This window comes from Marmota flaviventris, chromosome 12 (assembly GCF_047511675.1).
Source record: "Marmota flaviventris isolate mMarFla1 chromosome 12, mMarFla1.hap1, whole genome shotgun sequence".
Lineage (NCBI taxonomy): Eukaryota > Metazoa > Chordata > Mammalia > Rodentia > Sciuridae > Marmota > Marmota flaviventris.
In genome coordinates, this window is record NC_092509.1 from 69,998,562 (window position 1) to 70,019,840 (window position 21,279).

The following is a 21,279-nucleotide window of genomic DNA, read 5'->3' on the forward strand; positions in this document are numbered from 1 at the left end:
ATGGGCAAAGAAAACTCTGAGGAAACTGCAAGCTAAACCATTTTCTGAGCTCCGCAGGATTGGGAAGCACTCAAGTTCTAATCAGGCTGCATGGAGAGACCTGATGAACCCTTGTGGCATTCAGAAGAGACCCTGCCCTGGATTTGACCCCCAGCAGCACTTAAAAAAAATCCATCAATAGAAACAGACCCCCCACATAATAGCAATTATGCAATGAAGTGGCAAGAATTATAATAATGCTATTATAAATATGCTCAATGTAAAGGAAAATATACAAGTAATGAAGAATAAATAAATAAGAAACTATAAAAATGGCATATCTAGAATTGAGAAGTACAATATCTGAAATGAAAAATTCACTGAGTAAACTTAACAGCAGCTTGAACAATGAAAAAGAAAAGATCAGTGGACTTGAAAATATAGCAACAGACACTAGCCATATTATGAAGAGGAGGAAGACTGGAAAAAAAATTAACAGGTTCTCAGTGACACCCATTTTTAGTGTAATTAAAATCCAAAAGAAGGGTGGGGAGAGCAGAAGAAATAATGGCAAAACATTTTCTAAACTTGATGAAAATGATAAACTCATAATTTTGAGAAATCCCACAAACCTCGCATAGGATAAAAATTGAGATAGAAAGTGCATTCTGAATTTTTTTCAATATTAGAGTGATTTTATGAATGGACTGTACCTAAAGGTTATAGTCCAGGCTGGGTGCGGTGGTACAGGCCTGTAATCGCAGTCAGGAGGCTGGGGGAGGAGGATCATGAGTTCAAAACCAGCCTCAGCAACGTAGCAAGGCCCTAAGCAATTCAGTGATCCTGTATTTCTAATTAAATATAAAAAAGGACTGGAGATGTGGCTCAGTGATTGAGAGCCCCTGGGTTCAATTTCCAGTACTAAAAAAAAAAAAAAAAAAAAAAAAAAAAATTGATAGCCCAGGAAGACAAGGGAAAGTTCTGTAAAATGCAGGGAACTGTACATCTTGTGGTGTAGAAAAGTAGAAGGCAGCTTTGGGAGCACAAAATGGGAAAGATAATAAAGGAGAAGAGGTGGACCATGTAGAGGAACCCACTACTGGAAGGTATAAATTACATAATAAGTAGAGAAACTCATGGGAATAAAAGGGTGGAGTGGCATCTCCAGTTTTTATCCTTTCCCTTTGTCCTCTTGTCCCCATACTTCATTTTGAACAACAGACATCTCACAATTGACCTTGAAGCTTCTATCTTTTTCTTATACAACCTATCCTGCAGTTCACTGACAGCATAGTGAGCTTTCTCAACCAGAAGAATCACATCTGTCAAACATCTTTAGAGAGATTGATACCCTCAGAAGCCCCTACATAAGGCGGCCACAGAGGTAGACAGACCATACCTCTCCACTATTAAGTGTATCAGTTTGGCCCGTGGCTTCTCCAAGCTTCCTATCTTTAGAGCTTTGTGCTATTCCCAGCTTTATTTTTCTTCTATTTAAACCAAGATCTCTTTCTGTCTCTGAATCACAACCTCCAGAGTTGGTTTATGCTTCATTTGCATCCTTTTGCTACTAAGTACACCCATGCCTGTCCTCTCTGCCTCTTACTTGCCTGGAGTTCTGCTTTGTTACTTACGTTGGCTCTGAACTGCCGTTTATAGACCTTGAACTTGGGAGGCCACAAGAATGTCTCCCTGTAGCCAGAGAGAGCTCCTTCCTTGAGAAGCAATGAGGCATTGAGGAAGGCATGCTGGACTTAGAATTAGGCCTGAATCACAGCTGTGATTCTGCTATAGACAGTCTAGGACTATGTTGTTCCATACTGTAGCCACTAACAAAATGTGACTGATGACCATGTGAAATGTGTGGTTGAAGAACGGAATTTTAAATTTTAACTAAATGTAATTAATCTTAATTTTGATTTAGCACATGCAATACTGTAAGTCATTTTTCCATTAAACATTGTAGAAAATATTGCTATATTGTAATGCATGTGTTGGGTACATGCATAATTTCTAGTATACACAAAAGCAAACTTCTAGTTGACATTAGTAGATTGATTGAATTATTTTTTTATACATCAATTTAACATTGTTTATTTGAATATTTTATGCAGACAAGGCAAGTTATAGTGATATCTGCGAAAGTCGAAACTTGGAAATACTTATTTTAATTTTAAATGATATAATAAATTATATTCTAGCTTTAAAAATAAGTATGGAAAAAATTTAATACTTAAATGAAATTCTACTACTACAAAATTGAGTAGAGGTACAGAAACTATGAAGTAGTAAGATAGGAACAGTGGAGACAAGACACTGAAAGAGAACAAGTCACAAATTACACAATGAATGCTGCTGTGATTTGAATGTCCCCTACACAATCATGTTAAAATTTAATTGCTACTGTCATAGTGGGAGATGGGACTCTTAACATTATCACAGGAGTGGGTTAATTATCCTGGGAGTGCCTTTATATAAAAGTAAGCATTCTCTCTCTCTCTCTCTTAGCTTGCTCTCTCTCTTTTCTCCTCCTCCTCCTCCTCCTCCTCCTCCTCCTCCTCCTCCTCCTCCTCCTTCTTCTTCTTCTTCTTCTTCTTCTTCTTCTTCTTCTTCTTCTTCATTTTGGTCAGTAAGAAGAATCCTGGGAGTGCCTTTATATAAAAGTAAGCATTCTCTCTCTCTCTCTCTCTCTCTTAGCTTGCTCTCTCTCTTTTCTCCTCCTCCTCCTCCTCCTCCTCCTCCTCCTCCTCCTCCTCCTCCTCCTCCTCCTCCTCCTCCTCCTCCTCCTCCTCCTCCTTCTTGTCATTTTGGTCAGTAAGAAGAATCAGGAGCAATCGGGTGTTGCAAGTCCTGACCATACAAACTCATTGATCACATACCATACAAACTCCAATCATCATTTTCTATTCTGCCTTCCAAAAGTAGACACAGGTAAGGATTATGTAAGCTGACAATGCTGCTGCTCTCTTATTCCCAACTTTTCTCTGCTTGCTTGTGGGCTTCTTCACCTTGTGATGCTTTCTGCTAAGTTATGACACAATGTGAGGGCCCCTAACAGATGCCAGCGTCATGCTTTTAGCCTTCTCAGTCTTCAAAACTGTGAGAAATAAATTTCTTTTCTTTATAAATTACCTAGTCTGTGGTATTCTGTTATAGCAGCAGAAAACAGACTTAGACAGATGGCAGTTGCAATTTGCTGCAGCAAAGCAAAATGAAGAAGAAGCTGTTTTATAAAAATCTTTTAAAGATAAAGTAGACAACAGCAGGAGACATTTCCAACAAACACAGTGAATTTAATGTTTCTTCCTAACAGCTAAAACAGAATCAATATTAGTTGCCTGAAATTAGTATTAGATGTCCAACAAATATTTTAAACAATTTTTAGCAGGGTCTGAGCTTATAATGTTGGCCAATTATAAGATGACTTGGATTCTTGTACAAAAAGAGAACTATTTTTAGATGGAGAGGTAGTCAAAGAAATTACTATTTTAGTTATGGAAATTTTGTTGGAAAAAGTATGAGAAAAAGCTTGTAAGATATTTTACAAATAGTGAAAGCTTGGTACAGCCAATATGGAAAACAGTTTGGAGGTTTCTCAAAGAATTAAAAGTAGAAAAACTACCATATGGTCCAGCAATCCCACTTCTGGGTATATATCCAAAGGAAATGAAATCACTATCTTGAAGAGATATCTGGACTCTGTTCATTGCAACATTATTCACAGAAGCAAGATATTAAAATAGCCTAAATGCCTATTGGTAAATGAGTGAATAAAGAAAATTATGTGTATATAAAATATATAATTTTACATATTTAAATATTTAAGTATATATAAAATATTTAATTTTCAAAATTATACATAAATCATGTATATTTTATATATGTAATTTTCTATATCCAACCTTAAATAAGGAAATTCTGCCATTTGCTACAACATGGATAAACTTGGAGGACATTATACTAAGTGAAATAAACCAGATATACAAAGACGAATACTGCATTATCTCAATTATACGTAAAATCTAAAGAAGTTGAACTCATAATGAAACAGAGTAGAATGGTGGTTACTAGGGAAATGGGAAGATGTTGGTCAAAGGGCACAGATTTTCACTTATAAGATGATTAAATTCTGGAGATCTAATGTATAGCATGGTGACTATAGTTCATAATGATGTACACTAGAAGTTTCCTAACAGTGGAACTTAAGTGTTCTCACCACATACACAAAATAAGGATCACTAAGTGAAGTGCTGGTGTGTTAATTAGCTTTATTTGGTAATCATTTCACAATGTTTATCAATAACTCATATAGAACATCTGAAATTTTTAAAGTATTTTTTTACTTGACACGTAATTTTTAATTGTCAATCATACTTTAATAAAGCTGGAGGAGGAAAAAAAGCCCTAAAAACTCTTCAATTATGCAAACAAATAATTGTTCATTGAATACAAAATTTTTTGTATTTCTAACAATATAAAACAATTTCTAACAATGTCAAATTTTTTTGTATTTCTAACAATATCAAACTTCAACTGATTCAAATTTTGAAAGATTGCAAGGATTTTCTTCAACTTTAGAGGAGTCATGAGATATAAGAGACACCACCCAATTAATACTTTGAATATGTCTTGTCTCAAAGGACTTTCAAACTTAAAAATTTTTTTTTGTTGTGTTGCAGCCTAAAGATTGAATTCAATGATATAAATATTTTCGTCTTTCACACATGCCAAAGAAAATTTTCAGCCAAATAAGAAAAACATAGCTCCCGTCATAATCAAGAGTTCTCTAGCTATGTTAAATCAAAAATCTGGATTTATTGTATTTTTAAAGCAAGAAGCTGATCTTTTGTCTATTGATTTGCCTCTTTTAAGTGATACATCTTAAAGATATTTAAATGTGTTCATCTTTCTAAACAGTTTCATGAATATTGTTAAAATTGTTTTATATGTGTGAAAATGTTATGAATCATCTCGTTGTAGAAAGAAATAGAAGAAAATGAATCCAATGACCTTGTGCTCTTTACCAATGCTCATTAGTTGAGTAGTGAAGGATTTTTTAAAAAACTATTATATCGTTAATTTTTACTTAAGATTATCTTGAAACAAAAGGAAGACTTAACCAAATAATCAATAATCGAAGACAGCAGTGTGATTTATGTTTTCTCACTGATATCATGACACTGCATATGAATGAACTAAATTTGAAGCTCCAAGGCAAAGAAAAGTTTATCTGTGACCTAGCTTGACAGGTACAAGACTTTATGTTGAAATTGAAATTTTTTATAATATAATCAATAGCAACCTTACACATTCACCTAACATGAATTAATATGCAGATTTTCATTGTAATAAAAATGTTATGCAAATTAGTATCAAAGATTTAAAAAATTTAGAACACCTTATAATATTGGTGAATTTATGGTTGCTTTTCAATTTTGTAGTACCCTTTGAATTCAATGGGTGTTTTTTTGTTTGTTTGTTTTGTTTTTTGTGGTAATGGGGATTGAACCTAGGGTGCTCTACCATTGAACTATATCCCTATCCCTTTTTATTCTTATTATGAGACAAGAGCTCCCTAAGTTGCCCAGGCCCACCTCAAACTTATGATCTTCCTGCCTCAGCCTCCTGAATTGCTAGTATTGCAAGAGTGCACTACTATGCCCAGCTAAAGACAATGTTAATAATACTGAGTTGGCCAAGTGCAGTGGTGCCTGCCCATGATCTCAACTACTCAAGAGGCTGTAGCAGGAGAAATGCAAGTTTAAGGTCAGCCTGGGCAACTAAGTTAGACCCTGTTTTAAAATTAAAAATTTTAAAAAGGGCTGGGAATGTAACTCAGTGTTAAAGTACTTCCCTAGTATGCATGGGGCCCTGGGTTTAATTCACAGGATTTTAACAAAATAACAATAAAAATAAATTACTGAGTTGACACAAAAATTAATGAATTCCTTAAGAGACACAATTTTGAAACTGATGGGGTTTTACTTCAAAGACATTTCTAAAATAAATAGTTTTCACAGTATGGATGCAAATATTAAAAGAGAAGAAAATTATTTTTGGTACTCAACTCAGTTTTTAGAAAACTGTTAAGTATGTTGGGAATAAATTGGGCATGTGAATCTATTTTTTCAACTAAATATTATGTGAAATATAAATACAGTGCAAGTATTTCTGATGCAGATTTAGTATTTGAATTAAAATGTGCTGCTAATTTAAAAATATACACTGGATTTAGATGATTTCACATAAAAAAGAATATAAAATATATCACTAATAATTGTATTCCTTACAAGTTGAAATGATAATATTTGGGGATGTTGGCTAAATAAAATGTAACATTAAAACAAAATTTACCTGTTTGTTTTTACTTTTTAATGTGGCTACTAGAACATTTAAAACTATGTGGGTTGCTCACATTATATTTCTATTGGCAGCTTTGCTCTAGAGTTGGGGCTTCAGAGGCTGGGCTCTGAAACCAGGCAGCCTAAATTATTCATGAGTCTGGTCTCTGACAAGCGTTAGTTATACACATTAGGCAAATTTTTAAATGTCTTTATACTTAGTTTTTTTCCCATCTAAAAAAGGGGATAACAATTGTTCTTACTTCGTCTGGTTGTTTTAAGCATACTTAAAAAGTGTCTGGCACATAGTAATTACTGTGTGTAATTGCTATTATTATTATTACCATTATTATTAATGATGCGATCTTGAGAAGTTCCTTGCCATTAATTTACTCACGTGTAAAATGGTGATAACAACATCTATCTCACGAGATTATTCCTTGAGTTAAATGAGACTAGATATGCAAAATTGCTTATTGGAGGTAGGTGCCCATGTACATTTGCTGCATGTTCTAGATTGTAACTGATGTTCAGAAGTCTCTGTGATCTGTCTCAGACACAAGTCAAATCCAATAGTATATATGGTGTGTGTGAAAGAAGTTGTAAATTATAAGTTGCTTTTAATTGCTAGACATTATTTTTACTGTTCTTCACTTGTGAAACTCTAGAGAGGATATGTTGCCTAAAGGTGTCTTGGAGCCTCCCTGCCTCCACTCTCTTACTATCTAGGCTGAAGGGCCATTTTTCTATGAGGCCCTCAGTGTGGACTCCAGCCCTAGTATAATCTCTCTCCCCATTAAATCCCTGAAACATTTCCTGCCCAATATATATATTTGGCATTTGGTCCCATGGCTACCTTGAATTGTTGTTTAATGGCATGGTGTTTTGTTCCCTTGGTCAGGTTAGGGTGACTGTTTTATAATTTGTGAATGCCCCAACAGCACCTGATAATTGCTTAAAAAAAATATTTAGCTAACAAATGGAAACATTTGGAAAAACTAAGGGGAAAAAATTTGACCCGGCAGATCCTGGTATCCTCTGCAAAGAACAAAAAATGTCACTGGAAAGAGGAAATTTTACGTAAAAGTCTAAGATAAGCATAAAAGGACTGAACAGAGCTGATATGGAAATTGAGAAGAGCAGAGGTGTGGTCCAAGACAGAGGTCAGGGAGCCAAGTGGACACCCACCCTGCTGGACAGTCACAAAACTCAAACAGAGATCCTCTTTCCCATACACCCAACAACAACTATTTTTGGCCACACTTAATTTTAGAAAATGATATAAGGTCTCAATCCAATCAGTTCATTTGCCAATCTGACAGCTTATTCCCAGAGTGTCTTCCTCCCGCCCTCGAAGTGGTCCCCTTACCCACATATTTAAAATGTTTGAAAATTCTTCCTCTACATGAAGTTTTTGGTGACCATTCAAAAGTGAGTGAAATTAGGCCCCCTTCTTTCCTGCCTGCTGGACTCATACATCTCCCCTAGACACTCTGTTAGGAGAAGATACCTTACCATCTGGGTCAACTGCAGATCCTACCAACCCCAAACACAATAGCTACTCCATAACACTACTCCATGACCGCTGAATGAATTAATGTCACAAAGTTGATTCTTGTTTGGGCTACAAGGGAGGAAAAACACAGCTAACATCAAGAGAAAGAAGCTGCTGTTGGGGCTAGGGTTGTAACTCAGTGGTATAGCACTTGCCTAGCAAGTGTGAGGCACTGGGTTCGATCCTCAGCACCACATAAAAATAAATAAATAAATAAAACAAAGGTATTTTGTCCATCTACAACTAAGAAAAAAAAATTTAAAAAAGAAGCTGCTGTTCACACATGACTCAGGGACTTAATGCCCAACACAAGGTTCAGCTATGTTTTGCATTTTTGTGGCTCTGAAGTTATGGTGAATTGGCAAGAAGAAACGAGACAGCATGGTGGAAGTCAGGAGAGGTGTGATTCAGTTCTCACCAACTGCTGTGTGAGTTTGGACTGGGTATCAACTCATTTGGGTTTGCAAAATACAAAGGTGCCTTCCCACCTCAAAATTCTGTAATTTTAATGTTCGACTGCTTCACTGGGCATGATGCATCCATGACAGTCACACTGGGAAAGGGATTGATACTTTTCAGGGAAAAGGATCACTAACTACTGGACTTGTAGGACTTATCAAGCTTGGTCAGTTTGGCAACTGAGTTCAAGGACGTGAACCAGCAGAGACCAGCATGCATGGAGAAGGACTTGGCTGTCTTCATTACTCACTCATGCTCTCTTTTCATCCTACCAAGTTCATTCAAACCCCCTCTCTGTCTTTCCAACTTTATTTCCAGTCCCCAAACCAAAATCTGATTACATAACTAGGTACTCAGGAAATGATGCTGATTTTTAAAACTATTTTAGTTGTAGATGGACACAATATCTTTATTTTGCTTATTTATTTTTTTATGTGGTTCTGAGAATCAAACCCACTGCCTCACACATGCCAGGTAAGCGCTCTTACCATTAAGCCACAACCCCAGCTCCCATGATGCTGATTTTTAATGGACAATGCTGCTTCCTGTTTGGAAAGAGACAGATCCATATTAAAAGCTCGTCTGTGCCCACAGTATCTACTGTGTCTCAGACATCAAATGGGCATCATTTTAGAGGAAAAATGGATAAAAATAGGTTACACTTCTCACAACAGGGCAGGGGGGAGCTTTTGAAAAGAGAAATTTTGGTAGCAGGATATGACTAAACAAAAACTAATACTGGATAATCTCTCTCTCGCTCCCGCTCTCTCGCTCTTGCTCTTTCTCTCATATATTCAACCTACTCATTCTCAGAGTGTTCTAGACTAATATAAAAAAGATCATGAATATGCTGACTCTCAGAGCCTGACTTTATTTCAGAATGGCCAGGTAATAGAACCTGTAAGACATTGGGTGCATCTTCCTAGTGAGTCACTTCCCAGTCTCCTGATAACTTTGGAGGACACCTTGGAATGAGTTGCAGAAATTCATGATGAAGGTCATTTAGGCTCTATACCAGAACTGTCGATATTCCTTAGAGGAAGTGGAATTAGGCTACCTTCCCAACATTCTTGATCTGTGCACTGACTAGTTCAAGAGGCAAGGGGGAAGGGGCAATGTTTGAGGTAGTGGTGGGTAGGAGAAAAGGTAGGCAGTGAGGAGAGGTGTTGGAATTATTCTCCATAAAAGCTTTTCTATCTTCTCAACCAAAGTCCATGATTACTGCTTCAGGATTACACACTAATTCTATTAATTTCATGCTTAAAATCTTTCATCCCAACAATGTTTGCCACTGCATCCTTGGTGTGACATTCAGACTTGATTCTTCCTGTATCTCCAAATTCATTTCTCAACACTACCCTGCTACCCCCAAACTCTTGCAGACTCCATATGCTTTCTCCTTTTAATGCCTTTTCTGAGCCTGAAAACATACACTCTCTCTCTCTCTCTCTCTCTCTCTCTCTCTGCCCTTTCCCACCTTCACCTTCCATTTTCTAATTATTCTTGTTTCATTTTGGTTGTTTTTTTTTTTTTTTTTTTTTTTTTTTGTACTAGAGATTTAAGTCAGGGGTGCTTTACTACTAAGCTACATCTCCAGCCATTTCTGCTTTCTGTTTTAAGACAGGATCCCACAAAGTTGCTTAGGGCTTCACTAAATTGCTAAGGCTGGCCTTGCACTTGCAGTCCTCCTGTTTTAGACTCCAGAGCTGTGCTGGAATTACAGGTGTGTGTCATCGCACCTGACTCTCTATTTATTCTTTAAGATATTCAGATGCCACCATCCCTGACACCCTTCTGAACTTGATCTCCCTCCATTTACCTTTGAGCACCTCAGGCAGATCTCTGTCCTAGTCTTTATTATAGGATGCTGTAATCATCTTTGCTTTTTTTGTTTGTTTGTTTCCTTGACTAAACTGTAAGTTCTATTAACTTTTGTTGTGTATCTGGTGCCTTGTACAATGCCAGTCACTTTTAGAAGCTCAGAAAATATTCATAAGTTAACTAATTAGGTACAGGTTGGAGGTAGAAGCATCCCAAACAAATGTCATTGACATAGTGCCATAGAATACAGCTGGCCTTGTCTCCAGATCTCTCCTGGGGGTGAATCTGGAGCTCCCAAGGCACCTTAGGAGCTGGGTGCTATGAGTACACACAAAATTACGCTTTTCTTTCTACCAAGGTTTGAACTCTTCAACTCCAAGCCCCATGATTGCTGTCTTTTAGAAACAGTTCCTGTTTAAACCCACTTGGTTCCTTTCCCTTCACATCTCAGCCCTCCTTATTATCTGTACTATGTTTTGGGTATGTGTTTTTATGTCTGTTCTTGCATGATAGGTGTGGGCCCTGTCTCCTCCCCCCAGGTCAAAGTTCCCCAGTGGCCATGGCTCTCCACCAAGCCCATTTCACTGCTGTGTGCACAGTGAGGTTGCCTTCTTCACTAGCTCAGGGCCTTTGGGGATAATTCATCCATACTACAGTCCAAAGTCATTACTGCAAGAGACTAATTTTATAGCTTTTCCCCATGACTATTCATTTCTCTGTATTCTAAGCCCTGTAGGATGCTAAGTTACTAAACACTGAAGATTTCAATTCAGTTTCAGGGATGTCCAGTTGGTCTGTCTTAATCTCAAAAATCTCAGAACAATTAAACAAAATGTGACATCTCAACCAGGTTGGAATACTCCTACCCTCTCCTAGTGCACATTTTGGAAGAGAAGGAATAAATGTGAAGTTTGGCCTTTCAGGGATCAGGATTTCCTGAAACACTAGGGCTCTCTACTGCAAACAGAAACATTTTTTATACAAGGTTATAACTCTTGACCATAGGGAATATGTTTTTATGGGTTATTTATTTATTTAAAAAATTAGAGAGTTGTGCTAAACCATTTTCATTCTCATCCAGTGGTTTGTGCTTGAGAAATGATGGCTAAAATTAGGAGCACTGCCTGTAACACTGGGGTGGTTGGAAGTGGTCCACAAAGGAATCAGATTCATGACCTTAGCCCTATTACCACAAAACCAACTAGGATGTGGGCCCAAAGGCCTGGAAAACATGGAGCTTGACAACAGCTCTATTGAGAAAGAACAGGCTACCCTGTAGGTGAGCAGTTACAGATCCCCATGGCTTCTGTGGCAGTCTCAGAAGGGATCCCTGGTAACCAACTTTCCCCCTAAAATGGCTTTTTATTTAAAATGGTCTTGCCCCTGTCAGTAGGTAGGAATAAGCCAAGGTAAATGCCCTCCAAGTAGTGATTTTGTGATGGTGAGCGAGCAGAGGACTAGGGTCTGCATCCCAGCACTACCACTTGGTTGCTATCTTGTTGCGATCTTGTCTTGAGTAGGTTGCTTAACCTTGCTAGACCTTATTTCCTAGTGTTTAAAAGAGGAATAGTAATGGCACCTACTTCATGAGTTTGCCAGGGGATTAAAGAAGAAAAGGCATGCATGTAACATGCTAAGCCCTGTGCTTGGAAGATGGCAGAAACTCAGTGGTATCTCTCAGATATTAGTAACATTAGGAATAGTTGTAATCAAAAGCCATATTTAAAGTGATTACACCAAGACAGGACCATGTTGACCGTGTTGTCCAGCTACAATCCCAGTCACTGCTCCCTGCTTTCTTCCAAGGTGACCCAGCTTTGTCCAGGGCTGCTTAATGAGGTAAGAATCTTGGCCAGTGTCCAGCTGCCTGGGCTTGACCCCTGAGCTGGCAGAAGTGGGAGGAGATACAGAAGGAGCAGGGAGAAATAGGGTATCAGTGGGCGGGCTAGGGGAGGAAGTAGGTTTGTGGTGGGGCTAGGGCGGGATGCAGAACGGGGATGGGCAGAGTTTGAGAGATTTTGAACCGGAAGGAAGGCAGTTGAGAAAAAAAATAAAAGCCACATCATGTCTTGTTGGCCTCTTGGTGTCATTTTCTGACAATGAAGAATCAGAAAGAAGAACCAGTGAAAGGTTTCTAGGGTTTCACAAAATATCAGACTTTTTAAAAAACTTTTAAAAAATTTTTTTGTTGTTTTGGTTTTGGAGGGGGTCTTATCATTGTCTGATCTGTAACTCCAAAAAAAGAAAAAACGGGCTGTGTTTCACAGATGGTCAGACCATTAGACCAAGATCGAATGTGCCTTTTTCACCCTAAAAATCTTGTTGCACAACCGGGTGTTATTTCTACAGGCGAGTGAAGTAACTCTGCTCTTGACATTCTGCTCCGTGTGACTATTTTTTTTTTTTCTCTTATTTGTTAACCCAGTAATTAAACAATCATGACAGAAAAAACAGTCCTCCAGGTTGGTGGGGCATGGACTTGGGAGGTCATCAACACTTACTGGGGACATCTCTGGAAACAAGGCAGTCTATCTTGGGCCATTGGTAGGAGGTAATAGAACTGGTCCCCACTCTCGGGGACCAAGTCTGATGCTTTGTGTCCTTCTTTAATCATACAATTATCCAAGTAAGAGGCAGCTCGGTGCAGATAGCAACTGTGTCCCAAGGAACACGGGGAAAGTTCTCCTGTCACAACAGGAAGTCATAGAGGAGCAGGATTTCAAAAGCAAGTTTTCTTCAGGGCTTGTGGAGACACCCACTTGCTTCTCCGTCCTCCCTATAATTTCACTTCTTATTTCTTATCTCTCACTTTTCCACCCTCTTTTTAAAACTTTTGTCTCTAAGATTTCACCAGGCTTTATTCTGGGGAGAGGGACAGGGCTGAAAGGTTTAATCAGTTGATCTAGTAATTCTGTGTCTCCTCCCCTGAAATCCACCCTGAAATGGCCTCTTATTGGGAACAGTCTATTATTTGAAAGTGTCTCAACTTGGTGGTTCTGTCCTCACCTCAGATTTTGCACATTCAAATCACCCTCTCATCCTTATTTCCCAAATCAGCACAGTTTCCTTATTTTTGTTAAGCAGGACCACCATGTACCTAGTCGTTCATCTTTGCATTGCCCCCGATGACTTTATAAATGGTCTCCAGTAGATTGGGCTGATTCTTGACTCATCTGAAATATCCCTCATCAACTGTTACTCCTGTACAGTGCAAGCCCCTGTGACTTCCTCGTTCCTGAGGGGTCACAGCTTCGATCAGACCTCCAGGACTCACTCTTTCCTGCCCTGCATGCCCACGCGAAGCCTCTGGAGTAAGTGAAGACCGCGTTGCATCACTTCTGTGTGCACAAAAGCCTCACCACTGCTGTTGATTAAAAAGTCCAACCAGACCCCCAGCCTGGCATTCCCTACATGCCTCTGCTGGCTGACTGCCGGATTCCCCGGGCAATCATCCCTGTCCCCAAAAGACACCCACACTCTGCCCTGCCTGGCCACTTTTAATACTGCACCCTGCCTGGTATGTGGGAGATGCTAACACAGAAGAAGGAAGAAAGGGAAGGAAAGGGGAAAGAAGGAAGGAAGACCTGAAGACACAGCTATATCTCCTCCACAAACCCTTGTCCAGGTGCCCTGGTCCTCACTTCTAGCCCCCTCCTCTCAACTCCTCCCCCATTGGTGTCTACACCACTCATTAAAAGACAAACAAGATAATAATGTCCATCACATTCCACCATCATTTCTAACCCCATGCTTCTTCCTTTCCCCTCCCACCCCTCTGCCCTAACTAGAGTTCATCTATTCCTCCCATGCTCCCTCTCCCTACCCTACTATGAATCAGCCTCCTTCTATTAGAGAAAACATTCAGCATTTGTTTTTTGGGGGGATTGGTAACTTCACTTAGCATTAGCTTCTCTAACTCTATCCATTTACCGAAAATGCCATGATTTTATTCTCTTTTATTGCTGAATAATATTCACTGTGTATATATGCCACATTTTTTTATCCATTCATCTATTGAAGGGCATCTAGGTTGGTTCCATAGTTTAGCTATTGTGAATTGTGCTGCTATAAACGTTGATGTGGCTGTGTCCCTGTAATGTGCTGTTTTTAAGTCCTTTGGCTATAGACTGAGGAGAAGGATAGCTGGGACATTATTATCCAAAGTACATGTATGAAGACATGAATTGGTGTGAATATACTTTGTATACAACCAGAGATAAGAAAAAATGTGCTCTATATGTGTAATAAGAACTGTAATGCATTTGCTGTCATATATAAATTTTAAAAAAATTAATTAATTAAAAAAAGAAGACGAACAACAAAGGCTAGGTGCAGTGGGGCACACCTGTAATCCCAGTGGCTCTGGAGGCTGAAGCAGGAGGATTGCAAGTTCAAAGCCAGCCTCAGCAACTTAGTGAACCCTAAGCAACTTAGTGAGACCCTGTCTCAAAATATTTTTTAAAATGGCTTGGGATGTGGCTTAGTGGTTAAGTGCCTCTTGGTTCAATCCCTGGCACGTCCCATCAAAACAACAACAACAACAACAAAACAGATGAGCAAAACCAAGCCCTTTTTATTACAAAATTTTCCAGACTTATAAAACAAACCCTCATGAACCAATCAGCCAGCTTCCATAACCATCAAGTTTTACTACACTTATTTCATCTATTGTCCCCCATCCCCACCCCCTTTTTCCTTTTTCTTTTTATTTATTTGAGTCAATTTATTCCCAAATACTTTAGCATGTATCTGTAAGAAGTAGTTTGCTTACGTAACCAGAATGCTATTACCATGCGTAATAAAATTGGTAACAATTCCTCATTGCCTATTACTTAGTATCTATTCGAGTTTCACAAAGTTTTTTTTTTTTTTAAGGCCAATTTTAGACTTGGTAATTTAATCAAGATCCAGAGTCAGGTCTGTTATTCATGGAATTCAGGTATGTCTGTAGTCTCTTTAAACTCTTCCATTTATTTATTTAGTTAGTTTTTTTTTTTTTTTTGGTGATCGGGTGGGGTTAAACCAGTCTTCACACATGCTAAGTGCATGCTCTGATACTGAAGTAAACCTCAGCTATCTTTTAACTCCTTTAAAACTAGAATAATCTCTTCTTTGCTTTTCCCCCCATGCCATTGACTGAATAAATAATAAACCAGGTTAACTGTCCTGTAGAATGTCTGACGTTCTAGATTAGCCTGGTTGCTTCCTTGTGGTATCATTTATAATATACTCATTGCAGCTTGCATACATTTCCTTGCCCTGTCTTTGATGTAACTTTTGCATTTGTATGTAGCCCTGGTTCCTGGGGAAAGTACAAAACTTCCAAAGAAATTCTGACGTGTAAGTGTGTATGTGTGTATGCATGTGTGTGTGGCTTCAGTGCTAGATCCTCGATAAGCATTTAACCTCAATAACATCTGTTGAACTTCACTATCTGCATAATTATGTACTAGAGGGGGATGGAATATGGAGACAGTTTTTTTTTTTTTATTTTATCTAGTGGTACTGGGGATCAAATCCAGAGCCTCACACGTGCTAAGCAAGTAGTCTGTCACTAAGCTACAACCCCAGCAGGAGACCAGTTTTTAAACTGTGTTTCCGGTCCTGTTAATTATACAGGACAGTGATTCGAAAACTTGCACATGCATCAAAATCACCTGAAGAGCTTGTTCAAAACCTAGAAATAGATAATGCTTCTCAAGGAAATCATGTTAGTGAGGAGATGAAGGCCAAGTGTAGAACACAGGAAGTGCCTGTACATAAGGGATGGGTGGAACATAAAGGAATTCATTCCCAAAGAATGAGGCAGGGGACAGAAAGAATAAAATAATAGGAATTATTGCAAGGAAAATACCAAGTTAGGCCCTGAGAATTTCTAACAGGTTCCCATCTGTTGCTGCTGGATCAGGGACCAATCTTTAAGAATCACTAGTACTACCCATGGACTTCAAAAGTCTCTCTAAGCCCCTGGTGTCCAGGCCATTGCTACAGTACTAATTCCCAAGGCTGCTATCTCCTGAGGTCTCTGGGCTCAGGGAGTGGCCTGGGCATTTAAACCTTTTGATGGGGAGGAGCTACTTTGAGGACATGTTCTCAGTGTGGAAAGGAATGAAGCGAGGAAGTTGACAGTGAGGTAGTGGAGTGACTTGTTTTCATGGAAGAAGGGGTCAGCTAGGTTCTGGAGTCACAGAAAATTTGAAAGGGGCCTTGCCCAGGCTGGATCCTGGGTTCTTCAAAGTGTGTGTTTGAACTCTGGGTTCAAAGTGTGTGCTTGCGCTTGCGCCCTGTGTAGTGGTTCCTGCCATCCTTCACACAGGAGCACCACAGAACTGCAGGGCAAGACAGGACTGAGGCTCGTCACCCCCTGTCCCTACTCCAGTGTCCGTCATCCAGATATGGGAGGAAAAGATGCACAACACAACACAACTTGAAAGTCTTCCCAGAGCATCGTAGAATCCAAGTGCTTAAATCAAAAATCGTGCTTTGCCCAAGACCCTCAACCAAACTTATTTTTTCTATCCCACACTTATTTCTTTTCTTACAGACAACACCTAGTGATTTCTTCATATTTTCCTTGTGAGAATTCCTTTATTCTTTCTGTCCTCTCTCTTATTCTTGGGGAATGGATTCCTTTATTTCCCACCCACCCCTTACATCTGGGAACTTGCCCTGTTCTAAACTTGGCTTTCATCTTCTTATTGACATACTCTCCTGGAGACACATTATCTATTTCTAGTGCTTCAACTTTCACCCATATGTTCATGGCTCTCCACAAAATATCCCCAGCCTAGACCTCTCACCCTCCACACCATTATGCCAGCTTCCAGCTAGATGTCTCCACCTGATGGCTCACAGGGTACTTCCAACTCAGTACATTTAATTCATCCTATTTTTTCCATCCCGACTCTTACCTCTTAGCCCTTCCCCCAGCCTTGTATTTTATCACTGTTCCTCCTGCTTTCCCAAACCCTGCATCACACCTCTTGTGTTGGTTCAGCTTGAAATCAGCTCTCCACTTGTCTTTTTCTCACCCAGCCTCTCTCTACTTGTTCATCAGGTCTTATCTCTTCACCTGAAATATCTTCAGAATTCCTACTCTTCTTGCAATCTCCCTTGCCTTCAACTCATTCCCAATCCTCCTCATCTCTTTCCTGAATTGCTGCAATGTGTCAAATACAGCTGCTGTGAAATGAGTGCATATTCTTCTGTGCCAGGAACGCAGTGCTCCAACCCTTACTTCCCTTACCTGATTTAATTACAAGCCAATGAGGTAGACACCATCATCCCCATTTTACGGATGAAAAAACTTAGAACTGAAAATAATTAAGTAAGTTGACCAAGAGCCTTGCATTTTGGTAAGTAGTAGCCAAGAGCCTGTGTTTTTTCCCCCACATTTTTATTCGTGCGTTATAGTTGTTCACAGTGGTGGGATTTGTTGTTATATATTTGTATATCCACACAGTATAACAATATAATTTGGGTAATACCATTCCCCAGTATTTCCCCTTTCCTCCCTTCTTCCTTCCACCTTTCCTCCCTTCTTCCTTTCCCCTACTGATCTTCCTTCAATTTTTATGAAATCCCCTTGACCCCCACCTTTCTTTTCATTTTTTCTTCTCTAGCTTCCACAAATAAGAGAAAATATATGACCCTTGACCTTCTGGGCTTAGCTTGTTTCATGTACCAGATGTTCTCAAGTTCAATCCATTTTCTTGTAGATGACATGATTTTATTTTTCTTTATAAGAGCCTGTGTTCTTAACCACTACCCTGTACTCATGTGTTCCCAAGCTAGGTTTTGTATGTCCCAACCTTGGCACATTAGAATAACCTGGGTTTTAAAGACTCCATTATCCCAGCCTTATTCCAGACCAATCAAATCAAAGTCCCTGAGGGTGGGGCCTGCATGAGTATTTAAAAGGTCCCCTTAGGCAATTGTCATGGACAGTCAGGGCCACCCCCTGATTTATTGCTTCTACAAGACCACTTTCCCTGCTCCCTGGCCTGTGCCACTCCAGAATCCTGTCCAGTTATTCTTTTGATTCTTATGAAGTACAAGTACCACCATGTTACTGTCCTGCCCAAACCTCTCAGTCAACCCCTCTGCCTATAGAATAAAGACCAAATTCCTCAGTGAAGCTTCCAGACAATTTATAGCTCGCATCCTCCTCTCTGAACTCCTGTCCCTTATCCCTACCTGCAGGTGCACCATACACTTGAGATTTCCAGGACCTTTGCTCACTATTTGCTCAACCTGAAGTGGCCTGCCCTCCTTCCCTCCCACCCAACCCAATCTCTACTCTGGCAAATAGCTTCTCTCTCTCTCTGTCTTTTTTTTTTTCCACATGCATTTAAAATGTTACCTCTACAATTTCCCCAGACAGTATGGATGTGTTTTAGTCAGCTTTTTCACTGCTATGATCAAAAGACACAACAACAACAATTTCAGAGGAGGAAAAATTTATTTGAGGGCTCACAGGTTCAGAGGTCTCAGTCCATAGATGACCAACTCCATGGCTCTGGGCCCGAGGCCAGGCAGAATATCATGGCTGAAGAGTATGGTGGAGAAAAGGGGCTCAAGAAATTACACCAGGAAGGAGAGAGAGAGAGAGAGAGAGAGAGAGAGAGAGAGAGAGAGAGAGAGAGAGAGAGACCTCTCCTAAATAGGACAAAATATAAACCCCCAAAGCACATTCCCCAGGGATCCACCTCCTGCAGCCACACCTTAACAGACTACAGTTACCACCAGGTTAATTCCTATCAGGGGCTTAATGCACTGATTAGATCAAAACTTTTGTAACACTCATTTTATCTCTAAACTTTCTTGCATCATCTCATACATAAGCTTTTGGGAGACATATAACCTAAACCATAACAGGATAGCTTCTCCTTTGTTCTTTTGGTAATCTGCTCAATTACTCCAAATTGTCTAATTTATTTATATATTTGTCTCCCTCAAAAGATTTTGAGGGGCTGGGGTGGTGAGCTCAGGCGGTACACAGCACTTGTCTGGCATGTGGGGGCCCTGGGTTTAATTCTGAACACCGCCTATAAATAAATAGATAAAATAAAGGTCCATAGACTTTGAGTCTCAAGAAGATCTGTGTCTTGGTCACCTTTTGACCTCTATGACCTAATCCATGTTAGGCACTCTACAAATGATGAGTTAATATTCAGGTGAGCTCTGGGACCCTTGCCCAGTTGTGCTGCATACTGTCACCTGCCTCTATCCAGCAGTGATCAAAAGCAATTTCTGGAGTCGGCTGGGTCCAAATTCCAGTTCTGACCCCCTGGCAAGGTTATCATGGCCTCTCACTGGAGACTAACTTTATCTATTCTCTCTAGGATTTATCTCCTCACTTGTAAAATGGGAATAGTGATACTACTCACTTACCTCAAAGGATTGAATCCTGAGAATTAAATGAGATTAATGCATGTTAAGGGACAGTGCAGGGCCTGGCACATAGCAAGCACTCAGTAACTGTGCATTATTATTAGCTTAGAAAACAGACTTCTAGTGTATTGATAACACTAATGGAGAAGTACATCTACAGACATGTACCTGTGTGAAGAGATGCATGGAAAAATGCTCACTGTGGTGATAATAGTGTTTCTTTTACTTATATTTTTTCTGTCTCATTGGTATTTATTTCACTATAAATACCATTTTTTTTTTGTGTACACTTAGCCTCTTCAACTGCCAAAATACACACACACACACACACGTAAGTACAAACAGTGCAACCCCCTGATACACAAACCCAGAAACACACAGAAAAACCACAAACATACATATTCCCTTAGGAGGCGGAAACTCAGTGCAGATGTGACCCAGCCGCAGGGACATTGAGAACGTGCCTGCTTAGAATGTTTAAACCTCAGGCCATCTCTGGCTCAAAGCCAATAGCCGGGTGGGCAGGCACACTGCCAGCCCTGGAACCAGGAAATGGTACCCCCGTTCATCCAGAGCTCCAAGTAAACAACCAACCTGGACATCTGGAAACAGATTCCTTATGAAGTGCAGACCCTGCAGGAGAGGTGGACTGTGCCAATCTTCAACCCACGGAGGTGAGGAGAAGAGGGCAGGAGTAATACGCAGGAATTTGGAAAGTTAACTGCCTTCCTGACCAAGGTTTTCAGAGGAAAAGGAACTAACTAGTTTCAGAAAATGATTTGCTTTTAGGTCCCCAAATTCAGGAAATGCAGGAGGAACTGGATGGAGGGAGCTAAATCCCACATTTTCATTGGAAGCTTTTCTTTCTTCCAGTGAACAAGAAAACTTGCAGTGACTTTTGAACTGACCTTAGTGTTTAGGCCTCAGTTTTGCTGGAGTTTAATATCAACCGTGTTATATAAGCAGTCTGCTCCTTGGCGGAGTGTAATGTCACCAAGAAAAATCAGGTGTCACGTGACTTCCAGAAATGAAATCTGCTTTCTTGTTACAGGAATCAGATGATGTCAAGAAGTACCAGGACAGAAATGAGGCCGATTTCTGGACTCATGAAGCAACCCTGAACTTTGGAGAAGAATCTGGGGAGATTCAAAGCAAATAGAACAGAGCCTTGTCCAGGGTAAAGACCCTCAAAGGGGACGCGTTGGTTCTCTGGTGCCAGTACGTGGTCTACATTCAGGTTGGGGAGATCACCGTGTCAGGGAGCACCAAAGGTGCCCAGCTTAGGCCAGGAAAGGAAGAGGAAATTCCTTTGGCTAAAAGGACCTGATCTCTCCTCTCAAAAAGTTTACATTGTAGTTAAGGATACTAGATGGGCACACGTGGAAACAATTAAAAGAAAATTTCCAGTGTTCTGTTTTGAGCAGTAGAGATCCGAAAATGTTGAAGAAGTTTGAAAAATATAAAACCAGGGCCACCACAAACAAAACCTGTACGCAGGGGCTGTATAGTATATGACCTATACAACCGCATCTCCTTCAGGACCAAGAATTTGTGCTGTACAACTTAACACTGAGTTACATAGAGTACACTTCATGCATCATTGGTGGTCTCAGTCAACACCAGCTTAATGAGGGACCATTTTGGCAACCAGGGAAGGAGCAGTTGTAACATTAATAATCAAAATTTGGGGGCTGAGGTTGTAGCTCAGTGGTAGAACATTTGCCTAGCATG

The 21,279-nt window shown here is 39.7% G+C and overlaps 1 long non-coding RNA gene and 1 other non-coding gene across 2 annotated transcripts in view; one reads left to right on the plus strand and one right to left on the minus strand.

Moving 5' to 3' along the window:
* The window catches only part of LOC139701407 (uncharacterized), a 37,911-nt gene that overhangs the window by 11,382 nt on the left and 5,250 nt on the right, over positions 1-21,279 (plus strand). Inside the window, exon 2 of the long non-coding RNA XR_011703980.1 lies at positions 20,600-20,725. This is a non-coding gene — a long non-coding RNA (uncharacterized lncRNA). The remainder of the gene's footprint in view (positions 1-20,599; positions 20,726-21,279) is intronic.
* On the minus strand, positions 2,803-2,933 carry LOC114092275 (U8 small nucleolar RNA). The gene has a single exon (XR_003582663.2). It is a non-coding gene; the product is annotated as a U8 small nucleolar RNA (small nucleolar RNA).